The sequence below is a fragment of the Dermacentor andersoni genome, chromosome 3 (genome assembly GCF_023375885.2).
Source record: "Dermacentor andersoni chromosome 3, qqDerAnde1_hic_scaffold, whole genome shotgun sequence".
Taxonomy (NCBI): Eukaryota; Metazoa; Arthropoda; class Arachnida; order Ixodida; family Ixodidae; genus Dermacentor; species Dermacentor andersoni.
The window spans coordinates 124,614,444-124,640,411 of NC_092816.1; the positions used below are offsets into that span (position 1 = coordinate 124,614,444).

The 25,968-nt window shown below is 47.6% G+C and overlaps 1 long non-coding RNA gene across 1 annotated transcript; it reads right to left on the reverse strand.

Annotated features, from left to right (window-relative positions):
• Positions 1–5,535: 5,535 nt before the first annotated feature.
• On the reverse strand, positions 5,536–23,907 carry LOC126537614 (uncharacterized). The gene is made up of 2 exons (XR_011893443.1): positions 22,351–23,907; positions 5,536–5,748 (listed from the first exon to the last, which is right to left on the reverse strand). It is a non-coding gene; the product is annotated as an uncharacterized lncRNA (long non-coding RNA).
• Positions 23,908–25,968: the final 2,061 nt, after the last annotated feature.

Sequence of the window (25,968 nt, forward strand, 5' to 3'; positions counted from 1 at the left end):
CTACTGCAAGAGATATTGTATCCCGTAGCTTATTTCGCACGCGTCTTTTTTTTTCTTTTTTAACCACCTGCTCGCCGTACTTTTGCCTACGAAAGGTCAAAACTTTTCTTAGCTTTAGTAGTGCGGAAAGAAAAACTACGTCTGCTGCTGATTTTATGGAGATAATAGCGCACTCAAGCATCTTTAAACACCGAAAGAACCACACCCTGCTTGCGTTCGTTTATTTATTTATTTGAACATTATCCTTAGCTCCACTCTTGGAAAAACTGTAGGTGGCACAAAGCATCATAAAAAAAAAAATACGCAGATCTCACGCACTGTGGGAATCGGTCTAAGCAAAGCTTTCTGTGCTGCATGCTTTTTTGGCGATAATTCGCGGTGATGTTAACGCCTAAAGCTTAATTTCTTCGACGCTTAATTTAACACAAGAGTGGTGAGTTGATGTTAAACGTTAGTTTGTGTGCACCACTGCTGTTTGTCTGCGTAGTACACAGAACACACAGGAAGATGTGTTTGCTTGAGAAGTTGGTATGTGCCATATTTCATACCCTCTGAGAGGGTTGAGCATATAGTCATTGCCTCACATGGCACATCACATTCTGGCAGAAGTGTCAAACTTGAATTGGATTATGGGGCTGGTACTGCCAAAACCACAATCGGATTATGAGGCACGCCGTAGTGGCGCACTCTAGATTAATTTTGACACCGTGATGTCCTTTAACGTTTCGCAAACTCTAAGCGCACGTGCGTTTTTTATTTCGTTCCCGTCGAAAGGCGGCTGCCGCCGTTGGGATCAAATCCACGGCCTCTAGCAATAACATAGCCGCAAAGCTACCATGGCGGGCACAGAAGTGTTGATTTGACGGTCTACCGCTTCCGTAGTGTCGCCTGGACCCTGAGGTGCGCTTTAATTAATGCGGCGCGGCTTCCGCACGCCCTGCGTTGTTTGTCCGTAGTTTGACTTATTCGCATGGTGTTTATTTTTCCGAAATAGCAGCAACGTACTGTACCGTACCTTGAACCTTATCCAGGTTTCCTTGCCTTCTCACGTAACCTTCCCCCTCACTTGTATGGGAACTGCCTCTTCTCCTCCCTCTTATTTACAATTATGTCTACGTCCCCTCTGGTCTCGCACGTTAGTAGAAAGGAAAGCGCTGCTGTTTCTGCAATGCTTCTGAAGGGAGTCACCGATAATTACAGCTGACAAAGGCTAAGTGGCGACAACCAGGGAGCTCCAGAGAACATCGAGCACATTCGATGCGGTGGGGTGAAAACGAGTTTCTCCCGTGGCCTTTCTTCTCTGACTCGCGCCTGTCATCTACATACACGCTCTCAGAAACTCCCCGACGCGGTGTGCGCGACAGCAGCAGCCATAGCAACAGCAGTGGGAAAGTCGAAGGAAGAAACAAAGAAAACTTCGCTTTCATAACTCAGCAGTCCTGCAGCCAACCACATCTGCTGGCAACTTATTCCGCTGATTTATGGTCCTCGGAAGGAATAAATACCTAAAAGATCGGTGCTTCTAGCGTTCCATTGTGCCCCCGACCGGCGTTCCTCGAAAACTGCAATAAATTTCTGTCATGGACGGATGTGGCCGGAGTCCAATTAATTTTGTACCTGAACGTGTTCTACTAGGGTGCAGTCTGCTATGGTGGTAACAAAGAGTTCAGGATACACGGGCGGCAGTTGGGTAGGCTCCTAGAGCTCCAGAAATTTTGTGTCGTTGTGTGAGCAAGCAAACGAAGTTGTCTTACAGCGTCCGTCCTTCCCAGTGGAATTAAAATATTGTGGGTGCCTCCAGGGGCGGACCTGGCAGGCTTGTAGGCAACGTCGTTACGAAACGATGCCACAGTGACCCGGAACCTACTGACAAATGACATCGTGCTCTTTATCTAGAGCAGAATGATAACTTTTTTCTTATTTCCGATAACATCTTCACATGGTTACTGAGAATTAAAGCAGATTTGCCGCTCTAACGAGCTGCTTTTGAGTCATAAGACGCGACTCCTTTCGCTGCTGGTTGATCGGTCACCGAGTTTAAAGAGACCTAGACGTCCAAAAATTCTGCCACCGTAGACGTCGTTATGTGTGGCACCTCGAATGTCACGGTGTCTGCTTTTTTAGGAATTACAACAGTGGCTCCTGTTGTCAGCTTATAGGTGGGATCAAACCATCAGTATGAATTTAGGATTACTGGAAGTTGGGCAAGTCAGAATAAAATAAATTGATCGGGACTAATGCGCAAACTGGATGAGGACAACGACGCAGCGCTCCCACAACTGGAAGAAAATTTCATTTCGGCACATGCGCCAGGGTTACAAAAAATTACAGTCACGCGACTTTTAAAGCAAAAGAAAGATGCACGTGAGGTCATTTCAAAAGGCCAACGAAACATCACAAGGCGCTGTGACGATCCAATTATGAACGTTTTAAAGAAGAAATTTATTTTTCCGTTATTCAAGTGAATGGCTGGCTCACGCATTGGTCACCTGACTGGTCAATGTGGAATGCTTCCACGATTTCTCTTGTGTCTTCGTTTATTCCTAAACGGAATGTTAGCCTTCTTTTTCTTTTAAATTTCACAGTTCACTTTCACGACCTGCATCAATGCACGCAAGATGCATCAACGTACCTTTAAATGTACCTTTATGTTCTGAAAAAAGAAAGAGTATTCCTAGGCCAACACTGCAGGTCATGCAAGTAGCCGCTAAACTGCTCCTTTCATTAAATGTTACCGTATGGCGCTTGGCTCTCGAGCTGTCAACGGGAGGAAACAGGTGGCTGCGAAGCCAACGTGGCGCATGGGAATCATGCAGCTGCGGTGGTTTGCTGAACGTAGGCGCATAATATGAATTGTAAGTGTCATGACACTGTAGTTTCGGTTGTCATGGTTTCTGTCTATGTATGCTTTCTGTCTATGTATGTCTATGTATGCTTTCACCATTTGTGTCCTATGGTTATTAAAGCTGGCTGTCTAAAAAACATCTTTCCTTCACATTTGCCTTTGTCCGGCTTACCACTGTATATAAAGCATAACTGCTGAAAGGCAGTGTTTCAAAGCATCAATTTCAATAATGTAGGTGTGGAAGCACTCCGGAGCGTTATAAGCACGTTTTTAACAGCGTGTAGTTTATGACCATGTGTATTGGAGAACTATAACAGCCACCTATACAATATTTGGTGTAAATGAGGGCGAAAGTATGGCTGATATGCATGCGAAGAGTAATGTGTATGGACAAATTACAGCCTTTGCAAAATGAATCTTCATGCAAGTGCGCCAAAGCACTATACAACCGTTATGTGCCAGTCCAGTAAGCTTATATGACATGTTTCCCAGAATCTTGAGAGAGAGAAAGCGCATTTATTGAGCAGTTTCATATATGGGGTGGAGTCGTATTTCAGGTATGGTTATGTGCCGTTTTCGCTCGATCGGCCGTGTCGACCAGTGAAGGACGTTACATGGCACCATGTCAACATTCGCTGGAAAGACACCCTACGTTAGGAGTATTGTGTGAATAAAGTTTGTTTCTGACTTGATATAATCTATGTGTTTTCTAAATAATTGTCCTATCTTTATTTTCATGTGCTGTACGAGCCGTGAGCGCTGTTCTCGGTAAACTGAAGGAGTGACATGGTTTTTTGTACGTTGTACAAGCAGGGGGCAAGGCATATGTGGGTTATGCGTAAGCAAAACAGTTCGAAGTGTGTGGCTTAATTACATAATTTGCAGTGAAGTACCTAATGCAAACGATCCAGAGCATGAAAAAAGCGTTTAAAGAACGGCGCAGAAAACCAGTTCTCATGGAAGTACAATAACCCCTACCGAGATAAAATTTGTTGAAAATGGTAATGTGAACATTATGGCAATGTCCATGCGAAGATAAATGTGGGTCGGTGTAGTCAAGCCTTTGCTAAAAACTTAAGCACATGTTGGAAAACGTTATATGCGGGCGACGTTTTCGTCGAGTAAATCAGTGGTTGACTCCTATGCGGTAGACATTGTAAGGTGTGTAGGGTGGGGTTCTCACCCGTACTCTTGGGACAAAGGAACGACGACACAGTAGTGCAAACAATCACAAGGGCATTTATTGCACCTTTCATAGATCAATGCCTGCTAGCCGAGTTGCTATCCACAAACATGCCGATGGGCGCGCGACAAATCGTAGAAGTCCGACTCACCGCGACCGGATAGCGAGCGAATATGTTCGCCCCTTGCTGGATCCCAACGCCTGGTCGTTCGCGCGCACGGTCATGCGAACGGTGGCTCTTTCGAAGGAGGCCACGCGAGACGGTCTCGCAGAAGCAAGGATCGGCGCACGCGCGGCACGTCCGCGCTGCTTGCCGCCCCGAACCAAAGAGGCGGCGCCTTATCTTTTTAGCGCCCAAGTATCCCCGCCTGTAGGTGGCGTTAGCAGCACAGCACTCGCGCCATCTCTCGTACTGCGCTTCAACCACTCAGACCACCGCGGGCATCACGGCATCACGCAGGTCACGCGGCGAAGCCGGATTGCAGAAGACGGGCGCTATGCGGGAAAACCACATATCAGGGGACGCGTGAGAGTCGCGCATCCCCACAGTAGTTTACTACAGCAAGCGGGTGTTCGAAACGAACAGCCTCGCTGGAGCTCAGACTGGGATTCTGCAATGTCACACATGTATGTTGCGTCTTTTAAAGTTGTTTATTTGAACTCCGCTTTACGCTCACAGAGAGTTCCACCATAAGGTGCAAATACAATCAGATTTGGCCATATGGTAGCTGCGATTGCAGCTTTATGCGCAAATTTGCGAGCCATCTTAGACTTTCTTCTAGTGCCAACTTTTTATTATTATGTCCTTAGCTCCGCATGAACCTCTCCTTTGGCGTCCTGAGGCCAAGACCAGGGCCCGAATACGCTTTCGTCCTCAGGTTCTCTTCGTCATTGGCTGGCTGCATTTGTAAATAGTGTGTCCAGCACCATGACTGGCCGCCGTGATCTGAACGGCGAAACCACAGTCATGCTCGTCGCCAAAATTAGAATATTTTTATAAATACAACACAAGAAAATAAAATGCCGCGGTGAATAGATTTCCAGTGACAGAGACCACCTATAATGCGAATGTCGCATGACATTTGACAGGCATACTTGGCTCCGTCCCTAGTGTGCGTCTTACGACAAGATTCCCAAGTGCGTAACGTTGTAACAAGTTTGGACCCATTTCTGAGTAGCTTCCGCTTGGATAGTTGTGTTTAATTGCCCGAATACTGAGTTTTCTTTTTACAACTCAGTATACTGTGTGTGCTTTGTAAAATCGCAATATGACATGGTAGCATTAATTCCATGCCATAGAAAACGTCTGTAGTGGCTCCAAAGTATGATTTCGGTAGTGGCTCCAAAGTACGATTTCTGTTTTCTTTTTCTCTACCATGTGTAATTTTTATTGACATATTCCTCAGCGAGGACCCACTTAGTTATATTACAAATGACTACTGTTATTAAAGTTGCAAAATTTCAATCGGAGAATATGTATTCAATAAAGAATGGAGATTAAGAATAATGTCAGAAGCTTTTCCGAATGCAGTCGATTTATTATGTATACGGGAGGCTAGATGCACATGGTATATACAATAGTTTGAATTATATTGATGTTGTTGATGACATTAAAAAGGACAAGTCTTAATAATGACTGCTTCCGCGTTTGCAAAATCTTCTCAGCTTCCGGGCCAGGACAAGCAGGCCTGGAAATTTCTTGAACGTGCCGCTTCGGCACCTGCAAAAAAAAAAAAGAAAACAGATGCGCCACAGTGTTGCACTGAACTGGCAATCTGAAGCTTATTCGCGGCAGTTAATTTCACACTATTTTCTCACAGCGGTTTATTTTCTTCTAAATAATTTCAGTGTGGAAGCGTCTTAGGCTTACGTTTTATTGCGACTGCCCCGGCAACATACGACATGGTAAGACACAGATTTAAAAGACTTGATCTTCAGATCAAGAAAAAAAATGATAGTGGATAGCTTTATTTGGCTTCCTCGCCCACTTTCGTGGTGGTCCGCGAATTCCACCGCCGTCGCAGAGGCGCCGATACGACGAGCACGCGTTCTCGCGCAATCCATGTGTTTCGGGACGCGTCCGTAGTCGAACGCCAACTATTACGGCGCCTCGAGACACAAGGGCTCCAGCGCAGCAGCTTTGGAGCCTCTGAAGGCTTAGAAAATGTCTGGTGGAGAGCTCGGGAAAGACAACCCTCCTCCCGCCAACCCTGTAGGAGTGGAGGATGGCAATCGCCTTCCACGCCGCTGAAGGCGACTGCCATCCTCACGCCGCTGAAGGCAGCACACGTATTACGACTCGGCCTAGTACGTATATCAACCTGTACCATCGCCACACGTGAGCTGGTTAACGGCTCTGATCTCTACGGAATTACACCACGAAACAGAAAACGCGACCTAAATAGCCTTACGGCAACAAACATACGCCTTCAAGCGCGTCATTGCGTTATTAAAGCGCAAGTCCGTTTTCTGACATTCAAAATTACACGGTCGGTGGTTCCTGGAGAATTTTTCTTTTCACTGCTACGTTCGCTTTTTGAAGTCAGTAGAGCGAGTACGTGAGTTGCACACTGCTAGTCACGTGAACTCGATCTCATTCTTAGGCGTTCAATTTACAGCTACAGATGACATTACTGTCAGGCGGATATACAGGTCGTTTCAGCGAACAATAAAAAATCTGAGAGTTGCTTGTAGCAGATATCACAATTCTAGTTCATGAGCCGGTCTACTCGAAGCAGCGGACAATACACACACAAAAAATTCATACGCAGGAGCAACTAATAAAATTTCACTAATGAAGTTTTTAACTCATAACATTATGGTCCATATTGCAATTTACAAATTCTAGCCGTGGTGTTCGCAAGGCGGGTCCACTTGGAACGAATTTTCAAGATAACACCAGTTTCGAGATATAAATTCCCGAACTTTACGGAGAAATGCATTGGCTTTCCAGTTAATCTGTTAACAAAACGTCGTTTCATGCACTGAAGCGCCCAAGTAACTGGTATCTGCGGGCACATTTTTTTACGGGGCCTCTATTTACGCTTTCATTAATATTCACTTAATTGTCTCTTTTCGCTTTTCTTACTGCGGAGGCCACAAGAAGGGAAAGTTTAATTATTAGCATGTAGTTTGACTCACGTAACGCGCAGTAAACTATATATAAGAAATAGCAAATCACACACACACACACACACACACACACACACACACACACACACACACACACACACACACACAATTTCCTAAAGCAGTTCTGATCGACTACAGCACTTACATTTCGAACTGTTTAATGTATGCCTACATATACAGTGCAGCATACGTTGTCATCCGAGAGCTGGAGTACGTTTTTTTTTATATATTATTCTGGCGGCGCGCTGCCTTAAAAGAAATGCGCCTGTCAATACGGTCATATGCGGACTTTACTGAATTTTCCTACTTCATCGTTTGCGGTAAATACCGATTCAATTAATGTTGCAATTTGCAGGCATTTTGCAGCAATTACCATTGAAGGCTTCGAAATTCATTCTCTACATGACTAAAAACCATCGAGGACTTACAGAGACTGTTTTCCACGTACAATACCAACACGCACAACGCATAGATAGATCTGAATCCCAGTCATTACGTGTTTAGATTTCAGAATTGTTGTTGAGCGCTGCTTGTTCCTTTACTTTCGTTCCTGTCATAAACGTATGTTAGTAACAGTGCACCGGACTCTGCACTCTGCATATTAGTGAACAGTGATATGTTATGAACATCACATTAGTGAACGATGATATGATATGGCCCAGCGATATGCATATTTCAGACCGTGCTGTAATAGCTGGCGTTAAGTACTTCTCAAACACAGGCCTTACTCAAACAGCCATCGAACGCCACGTCGTGGCAACGCTAGACAGCCAACTGATGAAAATGCGTTATAAGAATACGAAAAAATGACAACAATCTCCTTTATAATGACATAAGTGCACAGCATACCGGCGCTTCGATCACGCATTGTAATCTTGAAATGGCACAGAAAGTCACGTATAAAGGACTACCACGACGGCTTACCAGGTTCCCTCGATGGCATATTTTCCATTGTACTAAAAGATACTGCCTAAACATCAGTTATCGGTCCCTATAATATTGTCAGGTAGTAGTGACGGCGAATAATACAGCTGTGAAACTGTGAAAAACGAAACGGACACTTTATTTCGCGAACTTTCGCCCATAAAAGCAAGTTACACTCAAAGCACAGCAATAGCGGCGAACACGGTCGGCGATCGTCGAAATCTGATATGCCCATGATATGCCGGTCAAGCGCGTCGGCTTTTAAACAGGGTCCTTCGAAGGGTCCACAGTAATCGCTGGTGACCGCGCGTCCTTCAGAAAGTTGTATAGAATTCGCGTCGCACACGCAACCACATTACACAAGCTTCGGTGACAATAGAGAGCAGACAGAACCATCGATAACATTCGCGAAACTTCCGATACACGCGGGCGCGTCCCGCGCTGAGCGATAGCATTTGTTAGACGGTCAAAAGCGGTCACCCGAAAAAGATAAACACGTAGATATGTCAATGTCCCCCTCTCAAAAAGCTACACATCATAACAGGAGGGCGAAAGAAACAAAGGCCTCTTATTAAAAGCAACAAAACAACAAAGAAACAAAGTCCAAAGTAGTACACTCGGAAAAAAGAGCGTCCAAAATTGAGCTATGCAAAGTCCCAAAGTTCGTTGGCGCTGGTAGAACGGTTTAAGTCGCACAACATGGACTATTTCAGGTCGTGAGCGGCGCCGCTGTAAAAGCGAAATGCCGTCTGGCACGACCTTATAGTTGCGTGTGCCAATGCGTCGGATGATCTTGTAAGGTCCGAAATAGCGGCCTAAAAGCTTCTCGCAAAGTCCGCGTCAGTGTATTGCGGTCGAAACCCAAACACGGTCGCCGGGCTGGCACTCGACGTAGCGTCGTCGAAGGCTGTAGTGTCAGCAGTCTGTCCTCTGCTGATACTTGATCCGCAGGCGGTCGAGCTGTCGGGCTTCTTCGGCGCGCTGGAGATAGGTGGCGACGTCTATAGACTGTTCGTCAGTGACATGCGGTAGCATGGCGTCAGGAGTCGTCGTCGAGTTCCTGCCATAAACCAGCTTGAACGGCATGATCTGATTCGTTTCTTGCACCTACGTGTTGTAAGCGAACGTTAGGTACGGAACGATGGCATCCCACGTCTTGTGCTCGACGTCCACGTACATTGCTAGCATGTCGGCGAGAGTCTTATTCAGGCGCTCCGTAACACCATTCGTCCATGGGTAGTAGGCAGTTGTCTTCCTGTGGCTTGTCTGGCTGTATTGCAGAATGACTTTCGTGAGCTCCGCCCTAAAGGCCGTTCCGCTGCCGGTGTTGAGGACCTCTGGGGCGGCATGTCGCAGCAGCATGTTCTCGACGAAGAATTTCGCCACTTCGGCTGCACTACCTTTCAGCAGAGCTTTCGTTTCAGCGAAGCGGGTGAGGTAGTCCGTCGTCACGACGATCCACTTATTTCCGGATGTTGTCATCGGAAAGGGCCTCAACAAGTCCATGCCGATCTGCTGAAATAGTCGGCAAGGAGGCTTGATCGGCTGTAGTAATCCTTGTCGGTGGTGTCTTGGGTCGCTGACAGCCTCATCATGTCTTGACGTAACGGGTGACGTTGGCGGGAAGGCGCGGCCAATAATACTTTTCCTGTATCCGCGACTGCATCAGAGAATCCCAGGTGCCGAGCGGTCGGATTGTCATGTAGGGCGTGCAGGACTTCTGGACGTAGCGCTGAGGGAACAAGAAGGTAGTTGGTGGGGACTAGACAGAAGCTCGTCTTTACGAGTAGGCTGTTTTGAAGCGAGGACGAAGACAATCCTCGCTGAAATGCCCTAAGGACAACGTCGGTGTTCCCTTCCAATCACTCGACGAGGCTTTTAGCTCCGGGTCTGCTCGTTGCTGTTCAGCCAAATCTTCTGTGCCTATTATTCCAATGAAGGCGCCGTCATTCTCGTCGTCTTGCGGCAGTGCATCAGTGGGGGCTCGTGATAGGCAGTAAGCATCAGAGTGTTTTCGTCTGGGCTTCTAGATTACAGTGATGTCATATTCTTGCAGTCAGAGGCTTCACCGCGCCAGGCGTCTTGAAGGGTCCTTTAAATTGGCTAGGCAACCCAACGCGTGATGGTCGCTGACGACTGTTTCGCCTGCTATATAGGTAAGGGCGAAATATTGCTGGAGCCCAAACGATGGCGAGGCATTCCTTTTGGGCCGTAGAATAATCGCCTTCCCCTTTCGACAGCAACCGGCTAGCGTAAGCTATCACCCGTTCATCTTTCCTCTGGACAAGGAGGGGACCGAGGCCTAGGCTACTGGCATCAGTGTTGATTTCGGTATCAGCGTCCTTGTCGAAGTACAGAAGTACCAGTGACGACTGCATGCGTCGTTTAAGTTCTTGAAATGAGTCGATTTGAGGCATTTCCCATTTGAACTCGGCATCACATTTAGTTAGATGTGTCAGCAGAACAGCGATGCGTGAAAGCTCCTTGACGCCAAGGAATGTACACACTGGCTTCTTGTCGATGGGCTGCGGCAACTTTGCGATGGCAGCTGTCTTCTGCGGGCCGGGACGTACTCCAGATTTGCTGAGGACGTGGCCAAGGAATAAAAGCTCATCGTAAGCGAAGCGGCACTTTTCCGGCTACAGAGTGAGCCCTGATGACTTAATGGCTTCTAGTACTGTCGCAAGCCGGCTAAGGTGCTCATTGAAATTGCCGGCGAAGACGATGACGTCATCCGAGTAAACAAGACAGGTCTGCCTCTTCATTCCTGTTAACACCGTGTCCATCACGCGCTAGAACGTTGCAGGCGCCGAGCACAGTCCACATGACATAACCTAGAACTTATAGATGCCGTTTGGCGTGATGAAGGCGGTTTTTCGCGGTCACTCTCGTGGACTGATATTTGCCAGTAGCCAAACTTGAGGTTCATCAACGAGGAGTATTTAGCATTGCAGAGCCGATCTAAACGTCCTTCTTCGTAATCTTGTTCAGTCGACGATAATCGATGCAGAAACGTAGGATTCCGTACTTTTTCTTCACCAAAACTACAGGAGATGCCCACGGGCTTTTCGACGGCTGGACGATATCATCGCGCAGTATTTCGTCGAATTGTGGCCTAATAGCTTTACGTTCTTACGTCTAAACTCGGTAAAGGCTCTGGCGAAGTGGTCGAGCGCACTCTTCGATTATTATGCGATGCTTTGCAACTGATGTTTCTCGAATACTCGATGACGTCGAAAAGCAACCTTTGTTTCGTCGGAGAAGACTTCTGAGCTGTTCCTGTTAACTCAGGAGGAGATTTGGATTTATGTCGAAGTTTGATTCGAGAACTATCGTCGTCGGGGTAGATGTGGCAGAATCTGAGAGGACAAACGCGCTGCTGGTATCCACAATTCCCTCGATGTATGCGATCATCGCGCCTTTGTTGATGTGCTTGAACTCCTGGCTGAAATTTGTCGGCATCACGTTCGCTTTCCTTCCGCGCAGTCAAGCGATCCCTCTTGCGACGCAAATTTCATGGTCGAGCAGTCGACGTTGGCCGCCCTCGATGACGCCTTCTACGTCTGTGGGTGCGTCACTGCCCACGGAAAGGACAATGCTGGAGCGAGGCCGGATGCTGACTTGGTCCTCAAGTAAACTCAAGGCACGCCGACTTCAAGGCCTCTCCGTCGGCATCGCTTGGTCTGAGGACAGCGTTATCGACTTCGACCTCAGGTCGATGACGGCACCGTGTTGGTTCAGGATGTCCATGCCGTGAATTGCGCTTCGCGAGCACTGTTGGAGGTCAACGAGAGTTGTAGGGTAGGTCCGGGCATTTACTGTAATTCTTGCGCTGCAGATTCCCGTCGGCATTATGAGGTGTCCTCCAGCTGTCCGAATTTGAGGGCCGTCCCATGCAGTCATGGCTTTCTTCAGCTCGGCGGCGAACAATCCACTGAAGAAGTAGTCGGCTCCTGTTTGCACAAAGGCGGTGACTGCGTGACCGCTGAGAAGCACGTCGAGGTTGGTGGTTCTTTGCGCTGCGTTGCAGTTAAGTCTTGGCGTCGGATCACCGCTGCATCGCGTTAAAGTGTGGCTGGTATACGTCGCGTCGTCAGGACTTCGGTCGGTTCATTCTTTGCTTCCAGGCTTCGTAGGGATGGCGGCGTGTCGTTATGTCGTCTAGATAGTCTCTTCGGCGTCTTCGTCGGCGACGGAGGATTTCCGTCAGTTCGAGGAACAGCAACAGCACCTCCATCAGTTGTTGCTTTTAGTTTTCCGGATATGGGATGATGGGCCTGCCCCGGGCTGGGCCAGTGTATGGACGAAGCTGCGGCGATAGGTAGCGGCCTGGTGACGGCGAACGGGCAGGTCGTCGAGGCTCCACTAAGTAGCGGCAATGTAGTCGGCGATATCACGAGGACGTTCACCTTGCTGAGGGCGCGGTGCGTTGACAGAGAACACTCGAAGTCCCATCTCCCGGTAAGGACATCGGCGGTAGATGTGACCGCCTTCTCCGCAGTGATAGCAAAGCGTACGGTGGTCGGGGGCTCGCCAAACATTAGTCTTTCTTGGAATGCTGTGCGGGGCGATGGGTTGGCGTGATGGCGGTAGTGGTGGTGGACGACAGAACTGTGGCGTCACTGTGATTTGGCGCAGGCACGAAGGGGGAACGTGACAGCGGGCTACGGCAGCGTACGTCATCGCTTCCGGCTGAGGCTGCGGCGACTGAGGTACTCCGAGTGATTGTTGGAGCTCCTCTCGTACGATGTCGGCAAGCGAAGCCACTAGAGGCTGCGAGGAAGGGAACATGTTCTGAAGCTCCTCCCGCACAACCGTTCTGATAGACTCGCGCAGGTCGTTGGTGGCCAGTGATTGAACTCCGGCTAAATTAGTTGCGTTCGTGCTGCGATTTAATTGCTTGTTCCGCATTTCCAGTGTCTTCTGGGTGCTGGTGGCTTCGCGGAGAGACTCGTCGACGTTCGTTGTTGGGCTTCGTATCATTCCGGCGAAAAGTTCCTCTTTCCCACCATGCGTGAGTAGGCGGTCTTAGTTCTCCTCGGACATTTCCGGGTCAGCGTGCTGGAATAGACGGGCCATCGATCTGCTCCGTGAAGATCGTGATGGTCTCAATGGGCAGCTGCGCTCGGGTTTCTAGTAGAGCTTGCGCTCACTCTTTTCGCGGGACGCTTGTAAATGCCTGCAGGAAGCCGCTTCGCAACAGGCCTCATGTCCTTAAGGTGGCTTCTCGATTGTCGCACCATGTCCTGGTAGCGTCTTCCAATGCGAAAAATACATGTCGTAGCTTGACATCATTGTTCCAGCCGCTAAATGTAACCACCCTCTGATACGTCTCCAGCTACCTTTCCAAGTCCTCAAATGTTAAACCGCGGAACGTCGCTGGCTCCCTGGGCTGCTGCAGCACCATCGGTGTTGGCCACACTGGGGCTGTCATTGTAACTGGTGTCGTGGCCATGCACTTCCTGATCTTTCCAGACAAAGGTCCGTGCTTCGGGCGTAGTCCTTGCAGCCTGCGGCTAGCTCGCTGGTCCTTGGCGACGTTGGTGTTGTCTTCGTGGCTCGAGCTGGCTCATGGCTTTGCGGGGGCGTCCGGTACATGAACGCACTAGCACCTCCACCCGATGTCACATAGTAGTGACGGCGAATAATACAGCTGTAAAACTGTAAATGACGAAACTAACTTTTTATTGGGCGAACTTGTGCACACAAAGGCAAGTTGCACTTAAAGCACAGCAATAGTGGCGAACACGGTCGGCGATCGTCGAAATCTGATATGCCGGTCAAGCGCGTCGGCTTTTATACATCAGTCATTGAAGGTTCCACAGTAATCAATGGTGCCCGCGTGTCTTCCAAAACGTTCTACACAATTCACGTCGCACATGCAATCACATTACGCAAGCTTCAGTAACAGACAGAAGAAAAAGCCATCGATAACATTCGAGAAACTTCCGATAGACGCGGGCGCGTCCCGCGCTGAGCGATAACATTTGTTAGACCGTGAAAAGCGGTCATCCGAGTAAGATAAACAAGTACACGTTTGAATAGGATGAGGTGCTGCGTTTTCCCGCTGATGTGCGACAATGTACAGGCTCGTCCACTCTTAGGGTGAACACGGCTCACCGTGGCAGCGCTCCGCGAGGCGCCAGTGCGTCCGGCGCGGCGGCGCATCGAAGCGAAGCGGCGCAGGCGCACACGGACCTCGGGGAGGCGCTTCGCGTCGTCTGCTACAGCGCTGCAGCGCGCCGCTCTGGCTTTGCTGTAAAGTACTACACTTCGCTAGACCCAGGTGACAGAGCGACCGAGGCGGCGTTGCGGGAAGGCGCACTTCACTTACTGGAGCATTTTCCAGCTGGTTCGGTCTACAGCTTGTGAACAGCCTGCTTAATCAATATACATTAACAGAAACAAGCTTATCACCACATAAATCACTTAGCATGTTTTTATAAGTGATGAGGGTAAAAATAGTCATTTTCTCGCGCTCTTTATTAGGCTGGGGCGTAGAGGCGACGCTTGATAGTCGTGTCAGAGACGTCACCCAGCCAGAGGCTGTTCTTAATTTCCCGAGCGACAAAGGTCGAGTTTGCAGCAGCCGCCGCAACAATGGTCGTGTATTCAGCTTCAGTGGTCACTGTTGCCGGGCTTTACGGAGAGCATCCGCAATTCTTCCATCCTTCTTGTAAGCCTGGACTATTCGATTAACTGTTTTCAGTGGCCTTTTTGTCATCTACGATATAACTCGTTGAGAATAGTTTTGTAGGCACAGATCTACAATGCGTCGTCTTTCTTTTTCTGGTACCCGCGACATGGCCAGTTTCCGAAAGTGGACCGGGGAAATAAAATCCTGCACTGTTACAGCGTTTTTATCGCCGAAGTGCCACGGCAACCGGCAACCGAACAAAATGCAATTCATCATGCAAGTCCATAGAAATGCGTTTAATGGAAACACCTCTGGTGTCTTTCGATTTGACGAGTCATCCCAGAATCTAACTCGTGAGCGGCCAGTCACTCACTTGAGCAGCCGTTGGCTGCACCACATCACCATATTAAGCTAAAATGGAGTAGCATGACCTAAGCCAAAAAAAGAAGGGGGGGGGGGCTCGGCGGTAGATCCGGCTGACGCCCATGGTCAGTTAAAAAGTAGACTGGCCCGAACATGGCAATCTGGCTTGGGCCGGGCTTGGCTTTTACAAATGTCGAGCCCGTTGGCCGACCACCGGCATGCTGTCGGCAGACGACACCGGCCCGGCCTCATGACCGCCGGTTTAATTATCGTGGCCACGTTCGTCCAACACACGGACCGGCCACTTCCCCACGACGGCAACAGTATCGCTTGTTCAAGGCAAGGGTTCCTGTGCCGTATTCATATATGGGTTTTAACCACTATGCCTCGCCACCCCCCTAACCCCTAAAAAAAAGAGAAATCAATTCCTCCTTTTCTCCAAATTTATCCGATGCCCACCTATATGGCGTAACGCAGAGGCCATGTGCCGCTTCGGGACGCATATCGCACAACTATATGCTAGTGAGAATATGTGTATGACCTATTCCGAGTAAGTGCTGAAATGAAATACAAGCGAGTAACGACTTAATTACCCGGCAAGACGTAATTTAAGCTAGAAAACAGACATGTTGATTATAGATTTTCCACTTCAATTACCTATTCAAAACGGACAGAAAGGGCATTCGCATGCGGCGTGCATCGACTCCAAGGAGAAAAAAACAAACAACCAAATAAACGACGGCGCCACATGTTTCACTCCACCTAATCAATGTAATCAAATAACTGACCGACGATTCCTCTAAATGAGAATGCGACTTCTCACGTCAGGTAGACGTCAAAGGACCGGCACCGCTTCGGCGATTTTAACCAATCTGTGACAACAAAAATGAATTTTTTTTATATGATGTAGAAAGATGAAAAGGGGTAGTAAAACTGCCGCCAAATCAGTTGCTATGCAGGGGAGAGCCCTTTCCTACATCGTGTAAAGCGCTCCATGCACCCCTGCCAGCGACATTAACGCGTCAATAAGAAAGTCGCGAAGTAGCGGATGTCACTTCTTAGTTGCTGTCGAAGTAATATTATTGCCCTCCTTAATGGTAAAATCGATGGCAAACATGATGATGCATGATTCAACAATCGCTCTCTAACTTTCTGTAGAATTTATTGCGGGTTTCGGTCGCTTTTTTTAGGTCAATTAAGCAAATTCGTTCTAGCATCAAGACATGCGCGAAATGGCGCGCTAGGCTCATCTCATGATGACTCCAACGAAGAAGAGCGCGCCTAATAGGTTTCTCGGTATGCACAACACCAAGTGCTGTGAGAGTAAAATAAAATGGCACCAGCCTAATAAAGAGCGCGAAGAAATGACTTTATTTTTACCCTCATCACTTATTAAAAACATGCTAAGTGATTTATGTGGTGATAAGCTTGTTTCTGTGAATGTATATTGATTAAGCAGGCTGTTCACAAGCTGTAGACCGAACCAGCTAGAAGATGCTCCAGTTAGTGAAGTGCGCCTTCCCGCAACGCCGCCTCGGTCGCTCAGTCACCTGGTTCTAGCGAAGTGCACTTTGCAGCAAAGTCGGAGCGGCGCGCTCCAGCGCTGTAGCAGAGGACGCGAAAGCACCTCCCATGATAGATCCGTGTGCGCCTGCGCCGCTTCGCTTCGATGCGCCGCCGCGCCGGACGCACTGGCGCCCCGCGGAGCGCGGCCACGGTGAGCCGTGTTCACCCTAAGAGTGAACGAGGCTGTACATGCCGTAAAGCATTGTGCACTGTGGAACATCGTACAGTTGAGCCGTTTCTCTGGCTAGGTAGGCATCGTGGTTGAAATATTTTGTTCTCTTTAAGATATCACAGCGTACAAACACTGTATAGGAATCCGATATTCCGATCATACTAACATGCCATGCAATGTTTTCCTCATCATGTCTTTTTTTTCAGTGAGACTTCCAATTTGCGGAAGTACGAGGGTCATCACGGCACTGTGTTTCAGGTTCAGTTCATTGATGCGCTTGAAATGTTTCACAGAAAAAGTAACTCTAGGAGGTCCCATAGTCAAAGACTGGGGAGGGAGCTCCAACATTAAATACATAGAAAAAGTACACTTAATACGGTTAACAACAGCAGTAGCAATCCTAGGAACAGAAAGTATTAACAAACAAAGTCGAGTCATAGTAATAACAATAAAGTATAAAAACAAAAAGCAGGTCCTAGGAGTATTATTCGACATACAGAAGCGTAAAAAATAATAAAAATATATTTTATATATACCTTTATATATATATTTCATATATACCTTTTTATAAGATCTTGTCCTGAAGTGACTGAACAATGACTGATTGATGAGCGCAATTAACTGCACAGTGGCAGCGACAGCTGATGAAGCATCCCTCCTGAAAGCAGTCGCGACGAGACGGTCACGGGTCTCGTTCTCACCCTGTATTCCTGGCGATAACGACGACTTGCCGCAAGTGATGTTTTGGTTCCTTCGGCCTGGCTAGCCCGACGTTCTCGCTGCCAGCGGCATGTATTTAGCGTTGCAGTAGGTGAATTATGTTTCTGGTATTTCCATTCTTACTCAATTCGTCGAAAGTGTGTACGCATGGACAGCAACTCGGTTGTCAAGTATAGGAGAAGCCCCTCAACAGCTTTCATTAAAAAAAAAACTGATATTGCGAAGAATGTGGTCCACAAACACACATATGGCAACTGTTTAACTCATACGGTTACACGACGAAATCTGACGCCCTTATCATTGGGCTTGATTAATGATTTAGTAAACCTAGTCCTTGCTAGATCGATGAAGGATGCTTGGTATAAAAATGAAATCGTGGTCTGCAGTCGCGCCATTGAATACCATCGACTGCCTTCTACACTTTGACGCAAAATTACACCCTTTTGTCGCACAATAATCGTCATCTGCCTTGTCCGCATTTCCTTTCTTAAACGCGGCGAGCCCAGTACTTCCGCGTCACGAACGGCATGCCCGTTATCAGCATGACAGAGCATTCTTGACAGGAAAGTAGCGAGTGCAGCGTTTTCAAGAAAGGAACGCAAACAAGACAGATGACTATTGTGTGGCAAATATACGCCCCAAAGGGTGTACATGCCCAGCAGAAAGTAATATCTTGCAGTATGAACTCCATAAGCGACATAAGGTAAGCGTCCTTTCTTTGCAAAAGAATTGCTTGCACCTTGGTCAAACTCCAACTACAACAACAAAAATTGGCTCTGAAGACTCTACGAAATTTTGTCATCGGCAGTTAATTGATAAATTCTTTGTGAGTAGCAGTAAATGTGCGTTTATTTTAGCCTGCGTTCCTAGGACCTGTCTATGATTGTGTTGTCTTTATAGTCTTTCACATTTAGAGCGAAGCTTTCTATGCCTAGGATCTGGTGGATCGCGTCCGCGCGTAGACAAAAAATTTTTCATACATGAGCCGATCCCGAAGATAGTGCAATACCGGGCCGACCCGCGGCGGAGGGTAAGCAGGCCTTAAGCATTCCTCATACGTGAGCCGACCCCGAAGATGGTTCATTACCGGGCCGACCCGCTGTAAACATACGTGCGCCCACCCCGAAGATTGTGCAATGCCGAGCCGACCCGCGGCAGAGGTGTAGTTTTCAGGTATCACATATTCAACTTATTCCTTGAGACGCGTTGCACACTTTAAAACATGTGTTGTTCAGGTTTCCATATAAGGGGCCTAAAGCCATTTTAATGAAGTTGCGGGACAAACGACCAGGTAGACCCATAGGATGCACGAGATAGCAGAGAGAGTCCCGTAGTTGTGTGCCACAGAGAAGTGATTACTTATTGAATGAAAAATGAGAGATGGGTTCTGAAAAGGACAGAGGTTCTGATCACACAAAAATTACCCGATGTTCAGCTCGGCACCTTAAGAGTTGCCCCCACGGTGCTTTACATTGATCGGGCTTGATCGCCCTCCGCTCGACGCTGAATTCCCAAACGTTTCAAGGAAAAGATTAGTGGTGCATAATGGGTGAGCAATGATTCCATTTTCGAACAAGCAACGGACTCTCGTTGTGGATTAGCTGACACAAACTCTACCTTTGTTACACTGCAGTTCTTGTGTAGACCCACCACAGTGGCTTAGCGGCTATGATATTCCGTTGCTAAGCACGAGGTCGCGGGATCAAATCTCGGGCGCGGTGGCCGCATTTCCAAGGGGGCGAAATGCAAGAACTCCCGGGTACTGCGCATTGGGGGCAGGTTAAAGAACCCCAGGTGGTCGAAATTAATCCGGAGTCCCCCACTATGTCATACCTCATAGCCTGATCGTGGCTTTGGCAAGTAAAACCCAATTTAAACATTTCGCATTATTATAATGAAGAAGAGCGCATGGCAATCTGAAGAATAGAAACACGAAGGTTAGAAACTTGTTCCTTCGCTTTTAATTGGCTCGCTCTGGATAGTTTCGACTTTCACTTCCGGATTATTTTCAAGTTGGTAGGCGGTTGAAATCACACGCTTTATATAGCTGCTCTATTCATTATAATCTAAGCCACCCTCGATTCTACGCCAACCCCAGAAATTTGAAAGGTCAGAAAATAAACGAACGTTCCTCAAACGCAAGCTGAATTAAAAAAAAAATATTACACTCGAAGGCAAAGAAGAAAAAGAAAACTGCAACACCGTCGAGATGCAGAACTTCCGGAATGCTCGCATTATCAGAAATACGTCACCGAATTTCGGCCTATGTCTCCTCCACAGTGCTCACTACCTGATTGAGCGAATTAGGTTTGTACAAGGCACGTCGACGTAGCCAGAACTTGCTCTGGGCAACGTCCTCGAATCTGAGGCCACCCCCGACTCCAAATCATCACGTTTTAAAGGAAACTAGCCGCCTACACTTTAAAATAATTTACGCCCTTAAATGTGGAAAAGGGTGTAAATGTGTCTATAACTCACACCCTTAGGGTGTCAGTTACATAAATAACACCCTAAGGGTGTGAGTTATAGACACATTTGCACCCTTTTTCACTTTTAAGGGTGTAAAATATTTTACAGTGTACATTCGAGTACGTACGGTAATAATGACCGTATATACGCCGCTGCGCATCGTCGCACATTTCTTTCTTTTAGCTCGGTCATCGCTTCCGTGTGCCAGGCCTATTCCCGTTCAACAATAGCCAATCCCTTTTTGTTGCTGTTTTCTTGTCATTTGCTTGATTATTTGTTTGATTCTCTAGAAAAAGACGTAAAAGCTTTTTCAGCGGTCTTCTAGCATGTCTGATCTTTCATAACCACTTGTCACAGTACACAAAACAAGGCATAAAACTCGCGATTACAATTTATATTAAGGAAGAACCCAGCTAAAGTTGGCTCCATGTTCAAAGTACTGCTAATACGCGTGTACGTATTTAGAAAGTTTCTTAACATTTTCCGATATGTACCGCCTGCTATATGTCACGTCACGTGAGAAGTTCTTGTAGCCTTTTTGACTACTCAAAGATTGATAACAGAAGATATGACACTCCATATCTTAAGCCTACAGCTAATTTGATTTCACTGTTGACCGTAGATAGTCCCTAGAAAAGCGTCCTGTCAAAATTTTCCATCTTGAGAAGCGCAGATGAAGCAGATAGGTAACTTCCTAAGCTCGGGATTGAACAAACTTCGACCCACAGAAACTATGTCCTCCTGAAGCCTCAGCTGTCACCTGACCTAAACCTAGGACTGTATTCCTTTACAGGTCGATTTATGTTATGTAGGAACACTGTGCAAAATTTAAAAGAAAGTCCTTTAATTTTGATTAAACAGTTACGACCTATATATGTAATTAATGACGCCAAACCCGCCATCAGTTGTGCCATAAATCCATCGTCACTGCCTTATCTTGTGTCAGCTTGAAAAGTTGACTTGGTGCATCATAGCTATGCAGTCACTTTTCTAAGCAAGATATGAATTGAATGCAGAGGTTTTACGGGCCAAAACCACCATGTTATTATGGGTCACGGCGTAGTGAGGGCTTCCGAACAATTTTGACCACCAGGGTATCTCTAAGCCAATGCACGGGACAGGGCCGTTCTTGCATTTCGCCCCCATCGAAATGCGGCCACCGCAGCCGGAATTTAATCCCGCGGTTTCGTGCTTAGCAGCGCAGTACCATAGCCGCTAAGCCCCCGCGGCGGGTCTAAGCAAGAGCTCTGGTGTAACAAAGGTAGGGCTCCTGTATGCTAATCAACAACGAGATCCCGTTGCTTGTTCGAAAAATGGAAGCAGGGCTCACCCATTGTTCACCACTCATCTTTCCCGGGAAACTTTTGTGCATTCAGCGTCGAGCGGAAGGCCATCAAGCCTGTAGAGCACAGTGGGGGCCACTCTTAAAGTGCCGAATTCAACACCAGGCAATTTCTATGCGCACTCGCCGTGTCTGGCTACGACAGAATCTAGGCTAGCGTTGCTGCCGCGTGATACGAGATCGAAGCATTTGCAATGCAAAGTCTGTCTCAGGGCATTTTAATGAATCGGAGCGCCGTATTATAAAGCGTACATTTATGTAATTTTGATAGTAATTAGTACGAATGGCGGCGATCCCACTAGCTTGTACGATTTTTTTTTCGGTATAATCAGCGTGTTCTTTTTCCAGCAAATATGAAAGGGAACAACCAAATTACTTTCAAGTGGCTAGAGTGCCTAAACATACTCGCCGGGCGTACAAATGTTCAATAAGACCAAACATTCCGTGGGGAACTTGTTACTTATTCAAACGATATACTCAAATATTCACATCACGATTTGTCCCTGTCCAAAACGAATTCAGTGTACCGTTTCATAGTGATCACACTTGTTTTCAGCTACTGCTATAAGGGACACATCCAAGAATTCATCTTGCTTAACCTTAACGCCACTCCACCTCAAGGAAACTTAAGACAACCCGGTCACCTTTATTTCTGGCCACGGAGAGATGGCTTGTGCAAAAGAAAATTAATAGAAGGTACGATGAAATTTAAATAACTGGTGTAGTAATGCATTAATTCTTCGTTGTATTGCGGTGCTCTTTAGAACAGCAATTTCTCAACAGAATGTAAGAGACGTTACTACCCCGTTTGCGTTACGTTTTTCGCACGTAAATAAGCATTTCGAGGTATCAAACAATGCTTATCAAGTATAATACGTTACGCTTGGTGGGATCAAGACCACGGCATACTATCTGATCACGAGGAGCGCTAACAAACAGTTACGCTTACCATGATCGTTACACGTCTCATGCGCAAGGAACATTTGGCTTAGCTTACTCTTTTGCTCGGTCCGGCAGAGTGAACTTGAACTCCGCTGCCCTCTTCTGCGCGGCCAGTCGAGACCGCTTCTTTTTCGCGCGGTGACGGGAACTTCTGCTGTCAGACTTCACAGCTTTTCCTTTGTCGCGTTTAGCTGTGGGCGTAGAGGAGCGAGTCTTCCTCGAGACCGTCTTCAGGAACAGGAACCGACGTAGGTCGGTGCCGCGGTTCCTGTATTCCATTTCCTTGAACTTCCGCTTCGTCACTTTTGCCAATTTCGAGTAGATAGGCGTCCCGGAAGAGCGCACTGAAAATACTCGTCGTACTCTGGCACCGAAGGCAAAAATCCTGCGGATGACCACACACACGCACGTCAGCGGCATGGCAGCTGTCACTGGGACTTCGCGGTCGTGACCCCCGCCTGACAGCTGCATCTTCTCATCTTCGCTTCTCGGCAGGAAGGAAGAAAGTCACAGTAGAAGCAACGCTGAATGGAATTCGGCTCTGCCGTAGGAATAAGTTTAGGGGTCACTGACACGGACAGGGCTAAGCTGGCCAGCGCTCTCCGCAGCCGCGCAGAAAATAAGCCGGCCTCACCCCCTTTAGCCGCCACCCTTCCCCGCGCCCCACCCTCTCCCGGCTTTCAAGCTAAAGCCTTCAATATGGGCGATGCGTCTTCTCAGGCTTCCTCACCCGCGTCGTCTGCACCCAACTATAGAGGGTGGCTCGTTTGCCTGCCGGTGCGTTTATCCTGCGCGACCACTATCTACAGAGAAGGACAATAGAGAAAAAAATGAAAGAGAATGCTGCCAGGGCGTCTACTTCCGTCAGATGCTATCGATCCGCGATACCAGTTGCAACGACTGCTGCATATGTGTCCTACACAGTGTGGCGATAGACGCGTCTTTGTGCTTCGCGAAGAAGGACGCTGATAACGCCCCCTCCTTCGTGTTTGGAAACAAGAGCGCCGTGACGTCTGCGGCGCCCAGCTGATCGCGACGAAATGCGCCTCTGCTTTAGGAAAATGGCAGTCCGATATAGCGAGTGAATACGAAAAGAAGTCCCGCGCCTTTTTTTCCTCTGTTCCCACTTGCGGCAGCCGTACGTGGCTCCCGTCTATGTCATCACACTAATCGGTTCGCTCGCAACTTGTGCTCGTGGAAAATTTGGTAGGCGTTCTTATCCGCAGTTTCGCAATCTAAGTAAGATACGAGCGGAGCGAGCCTGTGGCACAGCGGCGGTCGTTGACGGCATTCCGGTAGCGCCTCTGTCGCATTGCAGGCGTGCCTGCTTGCGGCAGCTTAGGGTCGTTGTTAGCGCCGCCGTGTGCCAGGGGGAAAATTGATTTTCCGCGAAAGGGACGTTGAAAAGAAAAAAAAAAGAACATTAGGTTAGTTTGGCTGATGTGGCTGGCGTTATGTTCCAACTGACCTTTACTAAATGTTGTGGTAAAAGGTAAAAATAATATAAAAATCACGGAAACTTGCAATTCTTCTAGATCTTGCTCTGAAACCTCCAGAGCTTGTGTGTCCGGCAACATTGATGCCTCAAGATAGCGTGGGTGGGTTTATTGACCAGTTGTCTTCATGCAAAAAGATCACGTTCTCGTGACGCCTGCGGCTTACAGGACGTTCCACGTCCGCCGCCAAGGTCTGTGAGGCCAAGGCTAACACTCCAAGGGTTCTGCTAGGAAACATAAATACCCAAGAAAGTGGATGGGGAAACGCCGCCACGGTAGCTCAATTGGTAGAGCATCGCACGCGAAATGCGAAGGTTGCGGGTTCGGTTCCCACCTGCGGCAAGTTGTTTTTTCATCCACTTTAATTTCCATTAATTTATCGTTTCTTTGTTTCATTTATTAAGCAATTCAGCATAAGTAATTTCCCCTATGTTGTCCTTGGTGTCAGTGTTTCTTGGCTTCTTATATGACTAATAAAAATCGGACCCCTCGGCTAACCCCCTTTCTTCTTTCATATATATATATATATATATATATATATATATATATATATATATATGAATACAAAGGAAACCTAGGGCCCCAGTTTTACGCGAGTGACATCATAAAAAGCCAAGATGCAATGACACCAAGGAGAAATTGGGGAAATTGATTGTTGTTTTTAATTGAATTAAACAAGCGATAAATCAATGGAAATTAAAGTAGATGAAAAAGCAACTAACCGCTGGCGCGATACGAAACCCCGTCTTCACATTACGCGTGCGATGCTCTTACCAATGGAGCCACCACGGCACCGTTTTCCCCATCCACTTTCTGGGATAGATATGCTTATGTAGTAGAGCTAAACAGCGGAGCGTTAACCAGCGCCACCGCTCACGGTCTTGGCTTTCTGCCGCAGGAGTCGCGTCTAAGTGAACTTCTTGGGTGAAGGCAAATGGGCAAAAGCCCACACGTGCTACCTGAAGGCATCAGGCAGCTCCCCTGCGTGCTCGCTGCGCGAGACCGGTTTCCTTCTCGCAGAGGTCGCTGGCCAGCAGTGCCTCACATTGCTCCGGACTTGGATATATAATTTTGGGAACTGTCGTTATGAGTTCACCTTCCCGAGAGCTGTAATAGAAGGTAGGTGTTTGACCGCACCCCGGGCAGTTGGCTTCGTATGCGGTGGAGCAAATTTGACTGAGAAGGTTTAAGCTCAAGAGGGTTCTTGCCCAGAGATCTCTCCAATCAGTGGCCTCTACCCTCGTGAGTGATTTTTGTGTAGTGGCGGGGGGGGGGGGGGGGGGGGGAGGATATAGTATCGTGGTTCCCCTGTAGTGTGCCAATAAAGCCTAATACTGAATACTTGGTTTTAAAGCGAAGCTTTCTTTGCCTTTCCACCGACTTTCCTACTGCTGGTGCTGTCCGGCACACCCCGTCGGGGGGTGGTTGTAAGCGTGTATTCGCGTAGTGGTATATATCGGTAATTCCAGCGACTATAGGCGGCGCGACAGTAGGTCAAAAAGGCTGCCGAGACGGTGATAAGGCGATGTCCCAAGTGTGTGCATCTCGAGCAGCGAAGCACGTCAGGCCCTCTAGTTTCGCTGCAAACCATACTTTCTCTCTCGGAAAGAGACGCAAATGTGTGTAAATGAAGGCGAAGCTACGTTCCGTGCCGGTCACATCATATGCTGCGTCATCAAGCCCATTAGATACGATTTTTGCAAAGAGCGCAGAGGCGTTGCGGAAAGAGGAGACGTGGACAGGGAAGACGCTCACTTGAGACTAAGTACATGTTCAGAGACAAACCACCAGGAACGTTATTGCGCATGCGCTGTCATCGAGAATTGTAAAAAGAATGTTTACACCCCCCCCCCACACACACACATATATATATATATATATATATATATATATATATATATATATATATATATATATATATATATATATATATATATATATATATACATAATTTGCCTAACAACGGGGCATGCATCACTACATCAATAATGACAGCTGTCATAGCAACAACGGCACACGCAAGTGGCCTGACAAAAGTCATTCCAAAAAAACATTCGGGGGGAAAGTGACAGAGGAGGTGGCGTAGAAACTTCAGGCAAGGGCGAGGAACACAAATTCCTTACCCATAAGATTCACTGACGGAGCACCAATACAAAGGTTAGCGCGAGCGTGAACCT